This window comes from Lissotriton helveticus, chromosome 11, assembly GCF_964261635.1.
Source record: "Lissotriton helveticus chromosome 11, aLisHel1.1, whole genome shotgun sequence".
Taxonomy (NCBI): domain Eukaryota; kingdom Metazoa; phylum Chordata; class Amphibia; order Caudata; family Salamandridae; genus Lissotriton; species Lissotriton helveticus.
In genome coordinates, this window is record NC_136072.1 from 349,309,349 (window position 1) to 349,323,123 (window position 13,775).

The following is a 13,775-nucleotide window of genomic DNA, read 5'->3' on the forward strand; positions in this document are numbered from 1 at the left end:
ACAGGTGCATTTTTTCACTGAAAAGGAGGCTATATTGAAGGCGGCAAGGGGCAAGCCAGATCTCAGCTACGAGGGGCACAAGATTCAAATTTTTCAGGACCTGGTGCCCAAAACCCTGCTCAGACGGTGAGCTTTCAAGCCAGTGACGGAAAAGCTACAGGCCCTCAACGTCTCCTACGAGTGAGTTCATCACTTTGCCCTCATGTTTTAGTGGGAAAACAAGCGTAGAGTTATAAGGTCCTACACGGAGGCGGCGCAACTGCTTTGACTGCCGGAGTCGCCCTTGCACAGCCCTTCTCGATAGCGGCGCCAGGAGCAGATCCCGGGCAAGCCGTCATGGACTACGGTGCAGCGCCACCGCCACTCCTCTCCAATAGATGAGAGATCTGCCTCACAGGCCAAGCAAGACATTTTAGCACACATCAAGTCCCTCGAAGGGGATCGAGAAGGGCGGCCATCACTCCCATCCACCCCGTGACCCCTTGACTAGCAGCAAACCATGCAATGATGCCAGCAACTCCGCTGGCGGTGGCTTCTCTCCCCTGGATTTGCCCTGGGCAGTCAGCCTTACACCTGCGCCCCAGCTCCCGACTGCGGTGGTGGGACACCGGGGCTCTAGTGATGTTAGCACTTGAGACAACTGTAGACCCCCCCAGGCTGTTCCTTAGGGAGTGACATCTCTGAGTGCGTCCGAACCCTTGGGTTGAGGATGCCCTGTGAATGGAACAGTGCAGTGTGGCCCTGTTGGCCTTTGTTGACCTCCATTGCTGGGTGGCCTGGTTGGTCGCCTTTAGAGCTCTTGATCTTCTCTCCTTCTCTTGGCTCTTTACTGTCCCTCTTTATCCTCTATTCTCTTTTTTCTGTGTGCGGTGGGTGGGGAATTGGGAGGCAGCGGCCTTTCGAGTAAGAGGGGATGGGAGAGGTCTCTTCTGAGTCCATAACCTTGCAGTGGTGGGGATGGGGGGCGGGGATGGGCCCCGGTTGACGCACAACATGACCGCAAACTTGCCTAAACCCTTAAAGATCTTAACTCTTAATGTTAAGGGCTTGAACTCCCCCAACAAGTGGAGGCAAATATGGCGTTATCTCCTCCAGCAAGCAAGCAAACATGAAGACTCACTGCCGTGACGGGAACGGCTTAGCCCAGCACCCGGCTGCCATCTCAGCTCCAGCGCGCCGTGAGGTGAACGGCCAGCGAATAACCACCATTCCCAGGTGCCCCAGTGGCAGAGGCGCACCTGGGACGTCACACACAGCGCCCGGAGGCGCAAACAAAGAGCGGAGCGCCGAGCCCTCTGTGGGGGCGTTAGCAAGCAAACAGGAAGGCTCACCGCCGTGACGGGAACGGATTAGCCCAGCACCCGGCTGCCATCTCAGCTCCAGCGCGCCATGAGGTGAACGGCCAGCGAAAACCCACCATTCCCAGGTGCCCCAGTGGCAGAGGCGCACCTGGGACGTCACACACAGCGCCCGGAGGCGCAAACAAAGAGCGGAGCGCTGAGCGCTCTGTGGGGGCGTTAGCAAGCAAACAGGAAGACTCACCGCTGTGACGGGAACGGCTTAGCCCACCACCCGGCTGCCATCTCAGCTCCAGCGCGCCGTGAGGTGAACGGCCAGCGAAAAACCACCATTCCCAGGTGCCCCAGTGGCAGAGGCGCACCTGGGACGTCACACACAGCGCCCAAAGGCGCAAACAAAGAGCGGAGCGCCGAGCGCTCTGTGGGGGCGTTAGCAAGCAAACAGGAAGACTCACCGCCGTGGCGGGAACGGCTTAGCCCAGCACCCGGCTGCCATCTCAGCTCCAGCGCGCCGTGAGGTGAACGGCCAGCGAAAAACCACCATTCCCAGGTGCCCCAGTGGCAGAGGCGCACCTGAGACGTCACACACAGCGCCCGGAGGCGCAAACAAAGAGCGGAGCGCCGAGCGCTCTGTGGGGGCGTTAGCAAGCAAACAGGAAGACTCACCGCCGTGGCGGGAACGGCTTAGCCCAGCACCCGGCTGCCATCTCAGCTCCAGCGCGCCGTGAGGTGAACGGCCAGCGAAAAACCACCATTCCCAGGTGCCCCAGTGGCAGAGGCGCACCTGAGACGTCACACACAGCGCCCGGAGGCGCAAACAAAGAGCGGAACGCCTCCCGTCCAGCGGGACACGCGCAGGCGGCGCCGGGCTGAGCCCGGGCAGAGGGCGGGCCATCTGTGGCCGTCTAGGGACGACGAGGGATGGGACGGGCCATTCCCCTAAGCCTCATACTCAAGAATGGGTAAGCGAAAATTACAAACATCCATTACTGGGGGTACTGGAAAAATAAAAATCCCTCGGAAATCCACAACATCTGCCAATATTATGACTTACCTTACTACAGCTGTGGGAAAATTAAACCAAGAGATTGCTGACAAAGAACGGGAACTGGGGCTTGAAACTACACCACCAGTTATTTTGGAGTCCCCCCCACAAAATAGACAAGTTGTCCCCTTGGAACCTAAGATTCATATTATCACTGCTAAGGTTATTACACCCAAAGCCCAAGGCACATCTGGCCCTGAAAAGCCTAATTTAATTAATGAAGCAAATGAGCAAGACCGCACAAGGGAGTTGGCAAGTACAGCCAATAAAAGAGCTACAAGGATGAGAAAAAGGCCGAAAAAGCAGTTTTTGCAACACCATAAAAAATTAAGTTATATTCCAAGTAATCTTGAAGGCTCGATAAGAGACATGGTTGAAAGGGTGATTACGGATAAAATAGAAACCACGCTTGTTCAGATCTCAAATGACATCATTGACACCCTAAGTGAATGTGTGGTTGATATATTGGGCAAATGCGATAGGATTAATACATTATCTACAAAAATGCCTGAACACTTGCCCTCTAAGATATCCGGGACCCTGGATCCTCAGGTGCAACCTATGGAGGTGACAAGAAATGTATCACCAATAGTTCCCCATCTCCTCCCTGCTCCCCAATGCTAAAGCCGCCTTCAATAACCCCGCCAGCTGTGTACACTACAGGCCCAAAGATACCTGGACAGAGTATATCCAACCCCAGTATCTCCCCCACAAAAGTTAATGGGCATAATGAAGGAGATCAACAGGGGGGAAAAAGACAGCGTACAAAGCTCCGAGTCAACCTACCTCCGGAGGCTACTCCTTTTGTTGCCGTTCTGGTAAATCTCCCCGCTCTGAAACCAGGGGAGATAGAATCCCATGGCACTTTACTGGAAAACATTAAGTCATGGTGCGATATAAACTGTACAGGCCCAAGGAATATATCCTCGAACATAAGTACAGGGAGAAGAGTTGACTGGTTGGGGCATACGGAAAAAAACTTGCCGGAGGATTGTCTTATAGTAAACTTTAACAGACCCCATATGTGTACTCGATTATTCTGGGATGCTACTGAGGTTAAGAAAGGTGAAATCCGGGCTGTGCCTTTAGGTTTCTTCTACCCATCGCCCAAGCATCATAATTATCCTCATGTTGGGAATGGATATCATACTACCTCGAGACACAACACTTGTCTTTCATCTTGGGCAACACAATCACCAGATTTTACTCCTAAACCCATGAAAGACATCGTACCAGTAACTAGACCTGACTTGGAGCTATCAAATAGATTCACAGCCCTATCACAGCTAGATGAAAACGATTGACTGTCTTGCTCTGCGAGCCCAGATAATCAGATACAATGTAACCCCACTAACATAGAGGTAAGAGGGAAAGTTGTGAAACTTATGAGCTGGAACATTGCTGGTCTTCGCTCAAAAAGGGAAGATAGAATATGGCTTGAGAAAATCAAGGACTGTGATGTTGTAGCCTTACTGGAGACTTGGGACACTGAAAGTAATTTCTGGATAGATGGCTATGTATCTTACTTCTTAGCAGCTCAAGCTTCAACCGCAGGGAGAGATAGAGGAGGGCTCATGTTTCTAATTTCTGTTAGACACTTGGGGGTTTTTAAGGTATTAAACACCACCTCCCCTAACTACATGGCTTTGGAAGTAATTATGCCTAATAAGCATAAAATTGTGTATGTTAATTTCTATAATGCAAATGCAGTCCGCGACACCTAAAGTAAGTGTCTACTCTCTAGGCACAACCAAAAGAAACGTACAAAACGTTTTGAAGGAAATTGATTCAGTAAGTATAGTTCACTCAGTGATATCCTTGATTATCGCAATGATTTATTCCATGTTATTTTTCACATGTTTTAAAAGTTCATAGCATCATGATAGATTTGATCCAAGTATCATGTCCAGATACAATGATATTTACTTCATCTTAAACCGATCACATCACCCAACGCCACAAATCATACAGTTTGTTTATCAGCGGTGTGCGTAATCTTAATATATTTTGTGAATTTCTATAATGCCCCACACAGCACCTATGGTAATGAAAATATTGATTCACTTGCTAAATTTGTAATCAATTATAAAGAGGGTCAAACCACTTTTGTTCATTTTATCCTTCTTGGAGATTTTAATTCACATTTATGTAATTTGCACTGTCAATATGGAGCCTATGTAGATGCGGATTATCTGCCCCACTCTCATTTCGAACACTCGGCAAAAGGAGTTGCCCTGGAAGAATTACTGACAGACATAGATTTGTCTGAGCCAGAGTTTAATGACATTAATTATAGAGTGGCAACATATAGTGCTAGGGGCAGTAATACTATAATAGACTTCATTTTTGTATCTCCAGGCCTGTTACGTAATGTTATTTTTTATAATGCTATACATACAACATTCAGCGACCACAACCCGGTGATCATTGAATTGATCAACAATAACCCAATCCTATTAAATGAAGAAGGTAATAGAGATTACCCCTTAAAAGTAGGGATACAAGACCAGGGAAGACGGGTAAAGTGGAGCAAAATTATTCCAGATGCTTTTTTTGATGAACTCTCTGACAAAGTGGGTAAAGAATTAAATATCTGTCGAGACCCATTAAAGTATGGAGGGAATGTTACTATTGCCTTTGAAATAATTTGCCAACAAGTGGCTCGGGATCTATTGTGCAAGCCGAACCATAAGGCACAAAAAGCATAAGGGTGGTTTAACAAGGAGTGTTCCAAAGCCCATAAAGACCTATAGGAGGCACTAAAAAGGGTACCACGAGATAACCAGGTAGTGGCTATGCTAAGGAAAAAATATAGAACAACGGTAGAGACCCGTAAGAAAGAAATAAAGACAAATGCATGGGAGTCCCTTTTTGAAAGATCAACCTTGAGGGATAGTGCTAAATTTTGGTCGATTGTTAATACGCCTCTTTTTAATGGTAAAGTAAATGACATTTGTGAGCTCAATATCACGGAACGGCAATGGTTGGACCATTTTGAGAAAATCTATGGTAGTAATATCGCTGTAGAGCCCTATACACCCAAAATACCTGAGCACCCAGAGCCCTCCCTGAGTTTTTCAGTTAAGGAAGTGCAGAAAGCTATAGATGACACGGCGGGACATAAGGCGCCGGGCCCAGATGGGGTGCCGGCAGATATGTATAAAGCCAATCCCTATATTTGGTCCCTTGTCCTAACAAATGTCTTTAATGCAGCCTGTAGAGGCCTGGCAGCAACCAGGTCTATCCGGGAGCTCACTCTTAGTCCCTTAGGTTTCAAAGCATGTGAATCAACTTACACATAAATGGTCCCAAATCATTATACAAGATAAATTACATTATTACATACATTTCCGCATGTGTTTCAAAAATTTATTTACTATTGTTCAGTAGTAGTTATTCAAGCTGTACTCAGTATACAAACTAAGAGGCAAACAGTGGTAAGTTCCACACTGTACATAACATTGAAACAATAAGATAATTTACAAAGAAAATTCCCAATGCATTTCGGGTCTCTTTGACCCTTCTTCAGGGGAATATGGCTTAATCTTGAAAAAAATATTCATTCCGATGACATGTGCGTCAGTTCCTTGTCCGGGCACTACAACAGTAATATAATATGATATCACAATCAAGACTCTCATCATGTACTTGTTTAAAATTTAGGTTTAACTACAATTTCTCCGTGCGTCTAGAAATGACATCATGTGCTAAGCAAGCAACCAACACCAAATGAAAATGCAAGGCTCATGAACCAGTGCCAGTGTTCACAAAATTAAAAAACGAGTGTGAGTCAACAAAACTCCCAGAATTGAATCATCAGTGTGTTATCTTAACAGGCACCCGAGTAACTCCCCACGTGCATCACAAGTGGCTAAGGTCCAATCAGTTCCCATTGATTTGATGTATAAACGGTCTTTAGACCACTCACCATGCCCATCTAGTTCAAAAAATATGTAAAACGCTATCCACATCAATCGTGATCTGCAAGTGGCCAAAAGCGAATTAGATACTGCTGTTATTGCCTCAATCACCATTAAATAAGGAATATTCAATGCATTAACCGGAAAACGCTTACCCCAATACTGGCGGTTCACCCTCTGTACTTTACTTCATATGTGTATGTCTTAAAGGAGATGCCTCCAATCAGCCAACTGGAACAACTACAAACCAACAGGTCCGCAAGAATTCAAGTTAGTGTGCGCGCTTCCACTATCGAGTTGAGTTCATCTACGATTCTAGAAAACTCAAGCAGTGGTTACCTCGCGGTCGCGTAATGGCGTATCTGCAGCCCTGAAACGAGTGTCGGCGTCTGCGTCCGGTGCGTAGCCGGTTTCTTCGATCAGTGACCTAACAGCTCCAGCTCTCATGGAGCTAGAGATGGGACTTATCGAATGAACGCGAAGAGCGCATTAACGTGCATTTCACTATGAACCCAGTGTGAGACAAAATAAGTTCAACAGCTATGTGAAAAATTGTGATGCGTGCGTCGTCATTGACAAATAAAAAATTCTAAAGATGTGCAAACAATATGAGACTTAAAAATCCTATGTTAATCTCATCATAACCAAATATCTATATTTGGGGCACCCTCAGTGTCAAATTACGAGCAAAGAAATTGTAGTTAATCCTGTACAAGAGGGCATTAATATCATATTTGCACCAATAGCTATTTCTCACAAACGTTAAGAGGTGATCAATTATTGCTCTAATAAACACCAACAAGAATGAAGGTTATCAACATGCGTCATTGTCTTCTGTTGTTACATGCATAGTCTCAACTATTATACCAGGAGATTATTCTAATCTCCTGTTTGATAAACAGCTCCTGGTCAATCAAGGTTGAGGATCCTAAAATGCAAGCCAAACACTTTACACAAAATGGTAAATGGGTGTAAAACAATGGTATCATGCATTATAAAATGTTCAGTACATGAAACATTCACATTAATTACCGGGAGTTATCATAAGTTGTAAACATGCTACCCGGTCACATTACATAATGTCACTGCATATTTAAAGGAAACATAGCATCTCATACTGATCATTGAGCCCACCCGGTGTCATGGTCCCCAATTTTTTAATCCAAAATGTTTCTCGTCGGGCTAATGCTGTGTTGTGATCTTTACCTGTGTGTTTCTCAACTACTTCTAGTACTGTGAATCTTATTTGTGGAATTGTGTGATTGGACCTGGTCCAATGCGTTGCTAGACTAGAAGTAGATGACCTATTGCGGATGGTGCTCTAATGCTCAATAATGCGCGTTTTTATTTTACGCGACGTCCTTCCCACATAAGTTAAACTACATGGACATGTGATCGCGTAGATCACACCTGTGGTGTTACAATCAGCATTATGTTTAAGCGCTATGTCTTTGCCTGTACATGGATGATGAAATGTTTTGCCTACTGTAACATTGTTACATAGACCACAATTGTAACATTTTCTCATCCCTTTATAGGTCATTCCTTGCGTTGGTCTCGGATTCTTCAGTATCTCCCTGATATTTTTAGCACGTGTGTGTGCTACGATTGGAAAATTTCTGAAAAGATTAGTGAAATCTGGCTCATTAGCTATCATCTCCCATCGCTTCTTTAAGATACGTTTAATTCTCTGGGATTGCGTTGAATGTTTCATCACAAACACAATTCTGTCATTTGACGATTTTTCTGTCTTTTGTAAAAGACTCTTCCTGTCCATCTTAGAAACTTTTAGGGCAGCATCCTGAAGTATGTTCATTGGGTAACCTCTCTCTGTGTACCTTTCTGTTTGTTCTTTAAACAATTCATCACATTCTGTTTGATCAGATGTTATTCTTTTAATGCGTATGAATTGAGATGTGGGTAGGTGGTTCTTCAAATTCAAAGGATGTGCACTGGTATAATGTAACGCATTGTTCACATCTGTAGGCTTACGATGCACGGTGGTGGATATCCCTTGTGTTGTTTTGCGAATCTCTATATCGAGAAACTGTATCTTGTTTTCTTGGATATTGTGTGTGAACTTGATTCGGGGGTTACATTCATTAAGTTCCCTGATTCTATTTTCCAGCTCATCTCTACTGCCACGCCAAATCACCAGGATATCGTCAATAAATCGCAGAAATAGAATCAAGTGTTCTGTCCACCCTCTGTTGGATAGAATGTGTTGTTGTTCAAATTGTGCCATGAAGGTGTTAGCGTAAGCAGGGGCCCCAGAAAAGCCCATGGATGTTCCTGTTTTTTGTAAAAAGTATTGTGATTTCCAACTGAAGTAGCTATGAAATAAAGAAAAATGTAGAAGCTCCAGTAAAAAAACACATAATGGTTGATCTAAGTCGGATTGTAGCAGTCTTAATGCAGCCTGCACATATAACACTAGTGTGCCTACATCTTGGTCCCGGTCTATTATAATCCCTGTTTTTAAGAAGGGCCAAAGGGGGATCCAAGGTGTTATAGGCCGATATCCTTAATTGATTCATCCTTTAAAATACTAGGGAAAGTTATATTGGCAAAAATCTCCACATGGGCTAATAACAATGATATCTTGTGTAATGCGCAGTATGGGTTCAGAACAGGGAGAGGCACAGAAGATCAGTGTCTAAACTTGCAGCTTATAATTAATAAATATACAGTGGCGTCTAAAGGGTCAATCCACCTGGCCTTTATGGACTTGTCCACAGCTTTTGACCTAGTTAATAGGTCAAAGCTGTGGACAATGCTCTTGGATCTGGGTCTGGATCGGGCCCTTGTGAACTTCCTGGCAGAACTCCACAGAGACCTAAAAGCGTCAATACGCATGACACAAGAGGGGAAGTGTACTGCTGGCTTTAAGTCGGGAAGAGGTGTGCGCCAGGGGTGCATTTTGGCTCCAATGTTATTTTCTATTTATATCAACTCACTAGGAAATACCTTGGCTACAGCTACCATTGATGTCCCATACATGGGGGGGGGGGCATTGCCTGTTTTACTGTATGCTGATGATACAGTCCTGATATCACGGACCTCCATCGGCTTACAACATCTTCTTAACTCTTTTGGGGCTTTTATGCACAAAATAGACCTTGTGGTAAATATGGAGAAATCCCATGTTATGTCCCTGGGGAAAGGGAAAAATAATACTAAAACACTCTCCTGTAATGGCGTTGTATTAACAAAAGTTAAAGTTTTTACCTACCTTGGAGTGGTGTTTGATGACATGGGCTCCTGGGTACCCCAAGTTTCTAATAAAGTTGCTGCCGTGAGAATATCGTCGGCCGCAATATTGGGCTTCGCAAAAAGATTGGGCGGAAAACCAGCAGAGGCCATGCTGGCTATATATAGATCCAAAACTATAGCCATAGCAAGGTACGGAGCAGCGATATGGGGCTATAAAGACTCTGCCCAAATACAGAGAGAGGAAAATAAATTCCTGCGTTCACTCTTAGGGCTGCCCCACTCCACGTCATCCTTTGCAGTACATATGGAACTGGGGTTGGGTTACATTGAGGATACCCTTAACATGGCACCACTCTTGTTTTGGATCAAAACATGGTTGAACCCAAACCTTACATTAAACCACAAGATCATTAAGGATTGTATGGGACGGGACAGAGCAAAGGATATTCAATGGCTCTCATTTGTAAAAACAACAGCAAAGCAACTGGGTCGGCCTGAATTATATCTTGAAGCCCGAGAAATTGTTAAGCCAACAGTAAGGGTACATTATTCCCTGATTACGACAATGTCTATACAAAATTATTTGACCATTGTCACAAGACCCTACCATCAGTGGTTTTTAACAAAATTTCGTTTCAATCAAGCACATTTTTTGCTGGGCTATTACATGAAGTGGTGTAGACCAATGGAAAATGAACCATGTAAATGTGATAAGTTTCTCTGACCAAGATCTAATACATTTTTATGTTTTTTTGCCCTTTTTTGTGGAAGGACGGAAAAAGTATATTGTACCATTGCTAAGGGATAGGGGGTTTGTACAGTTAAAACCTGCATTGCTATATTTACAACTTATGGTGTCCCCAGTAGTGATGTTTGGGGTTGCGAACTTTTTGATAGCATCTATCCGGGCTAGACGGAACAGATTAAGGGATATTACATCATTGGAACTGAATAACGTTTAATTGCCATAGCTATCATGTATTACCGTGCATATAATGAATTAATAACGCTACAAACTCACAATATAATTGTTATTAGATAATGAATACTTTTGTAAAAAAATAAATCCTAGAATCATGTGTATGGGCCGCTGTTTTCATATGCATGTATTGTATTGTTTCTATCAAATTGTTTTTTTTATATTTTCTATAATTCTGAAAGTCATCATGTATAGGTATAGCATACTTTTATGATTTTAAAATAATCGAATAAAGTGACTTTGACTCTGACTCCTCCAGCAGAGCCCCAACATCATATTCCTACAGGAAACTCACTTTTTGCAAGCGGATACGAAGTGCATGGCACACCCTAAGTATCCTCTCCAGTTTTGGGCTTTGACTGACTCTAAAACGGCGGGTGTGGCAATATTGTGCAGGAATGGTTTCAGGCGGGGGGATACTAAGTCTTTTAGGAATGGAGATGGGCGCTTTCTTAAAGTCACAGTGGAAGTCGGGAGGCGAAGGTTCACTCTATGCAACGTCTATGCACCCAATCAGATGCAGAATAGATACCTCCAGACACTTTTGCAGGAACAGATACCATGTGGGGACTCCTCTTTGGTGTTGGGAGGGAATTTTAACTAAGTCTGGGATCCAGACACGGATCGTAGTGACGCTTCGTTCAGTGGAGCCGGGGCCATGTCGTCTGTGCTGCATACTCAGATAGCAGAACTGGGGCTGATAGACGCGTGGCGCTACCATTGCCCGGGGTTGAGGGACTACTCATTCTACTCCCACGTTCATCGCTCATACTCTCGCAGCAACTTCTTATTTGTATCGCATGATTTGGTGCGGGACATGCTAGGTGCCTCTATGTCGGATATTTCGTTGTCTGACCATGCTCATGTTGAGCTGCTCCTGCAGGACCCGGCCGCTTGACCTGCTCGAGAGGCGCGTTGGTGTTTGCCGCCGAGTATTTTCCGGGATGCAGCCGACGTTGAAAGCATCCGTGCTGCCATTGACTCTTACGCCCTTTCCTGTGGTGTGGGACGCCTTCAAGGCCACGATCCGGGGCCTTATTACCTCTTTATCGATAGCGCGTAGGCGTGAGGCGGGTAAATTAGAAGACAGCTTGGCGAAGGATATAAAGCGTGCTGAGGTACAGGATCGGGAGCATTCTTCACTAGCGTCCAGGTGGCGGCTCGCCAACCTAAGAGGGCAGCTCAGGCTCTTGCGCACTAACAAGGCAGAGCACTCTCTGCTGGCGCTGAAGCAACGCTATTTTGAGGGAGGAGATGAGGTGGGCCGTTTGTTGGTGGGGAGATTTAGGGCACGTGCGGCCAGGGCCCACATAGCCAATGTCCAGCTCCCCAATGGGAACAGGGCTGTTTTGGAGAGAGACAAGCACAAGGCATTTCGGGGCTATTATGCCACCCTGTATCAGAGGGAGACTCCCTCTACGGCTGCGGTCAAGACCGTTCTCACTAGCTACGAGGGGATGCCAATGCACCCATTGTGTGCGAAGTCTCTAGAGGACCCTATCCTTGAAGAGGAGATAACCGCGCCCGTGAAGGACCTCCCTTTGGGGAAAACCCAGGGGCCGGATGGCCTGCCCCTGGCCTTCTATCGCACGTTCCAGTTGCAACTTCGACCTTACCTTCTGAGGTTGTTCAGCTCTTTCACGGATATTGAGGGGCGGTCATCTGACATGGGCATGGCGGAGATTGCGTTGATACCAAAGCCAGGAAAGGATCCCACACTGTGTGCATCCTACTGCCCCATAAGCTTACTGAATTCCAATCTCAAAATCTACACTAAGCTTCTTGTGAAACGTCTAGATCCCTATATGCCGGGGCTCGTGGACCCAGACCAGGCCGGCTTCATCCGCAACCGGCAGGGAGCGGACAATGTGCGTAAACTTGCGCACCTGGTGGGGAAAGTGCACCATTGGGGAATCCCGGCATGCCTTCTGTTGCTGGACGCGGAGAAGGCTTTTGAAAGGGTGGACTGGACCTTTCTTCGGGCGGTCCTGCAAAAGGTTGGGCTGGGTCCGAAGATGATCACGAGGATCATGGCTCCATATATAGGGCCGCAGGCCAGGATTCGGGTCAATGGTCAACTTACGGCGCCGCTCACTATTCATAGGGGTACCAGGCAGGTGTGCCCTCTTTCGCCCCTGCTCTTTGCCCTTGCAGTGGAGCCCCTTGCAGAGATGATTCGTCGAGCACCCGACATTCATGGTATCACCCACGGCGACCGGAAAAACAGGGTGGCGCTTTTCGCGGACAAAGTTATTCTCACGCTTACGTGCCCTCGTGAGTCTCTCCCGGCACTGCACAAGGTCCTAGATCTCTTCGAGAGGGCCTCCGGCCTCAAGATCAATTGCGACAAGTCCTGGGCCCTTAATCTTACCATCCCGAAAGAGGCGATACCCCCCTGAGAGGCATGGTACCATATCAGTGGGCTGAACGCCATGTTCGCTATCTAGGCCTCCTGCTGACCCCCTCCTTGGACACATGGACATCAGTGAACTGGCGTGAGTTGTAGTGTAGTTCCTATTATCCCAATAGGCTCTGCGCATTGGAATAATACCTTCAATAGTATAGACCTAGGACAGAGGTTAACTAGGTCTTCTACTGACGATATTAGACTTAAAGTTTTTGGTTTTGCCAGCTAGCTCAGAGTTCACTAGAAACTTTCTCGAATACGCAAGGAGGAGTTTAACCTCCCTGGATAGACAAGAAGGGATTTAGTTTCTGACAACCATAGAACATGACAACTTTGCTCTCCCCTAATCAAGAGTGTATCTCTAGAGTCGTGTGAAAACAAAAGACAACTTATTTTACTCAGTCAGTTCAGTGCATTCTTAGTTTCACCAGATTGTAGAGAAAAGGAAGAGACGGGCGTGTTCAATAAAAGATGTTATTTATTGATCAGTCTCTTTTCTCGTACAAGAGAAATGAATCGATATTATTGCGATACTTATGGTTAAGTAAAGTGCATACAATAAAAGCAGGAGTATAAAATAATACTGCAGAAGCATTGATATGGTTTCTAAGCCATATGATATTTAAAACTGATAAAATAGATACATACATATATACATTTGACTAATCGTACTCAACTGGTGCTTCTAACCACGCCTACCCCAGTGTACCTGACCTAAGCCTAATACGTGGGCGGGAGTAGATAAGTAGCAGTTTAAGTTAAGTTTGTTTTGCCAAGTGACTGACTCAAGAATTCTCTGCAAGGGGTTATTCAGTTCTGTACCTGAGATCTAGAATGGTTGAGGGCTGGTATCTCTCGTCTCTGGTCTTGATATTCCAGCTGCCTGCGAGGGCTGCTTGGAAGCGCCGGAGCT

At 45.7% G+C, this 13,775-nt stretch overlaps 1 protein-coding gene across 2 annotated transcripts in view; it reads right to left on the minus strand.

The window, feature by feature from the left end:
* Window positions 1-13,775, minus strand: part of LOC144791089 (serotransferrin-A-like) — a 302,511-nt gene that overhangs the window by 165,379 nt on the left and 123,357 nt on the right. The window lies entirely within an intron of this gene.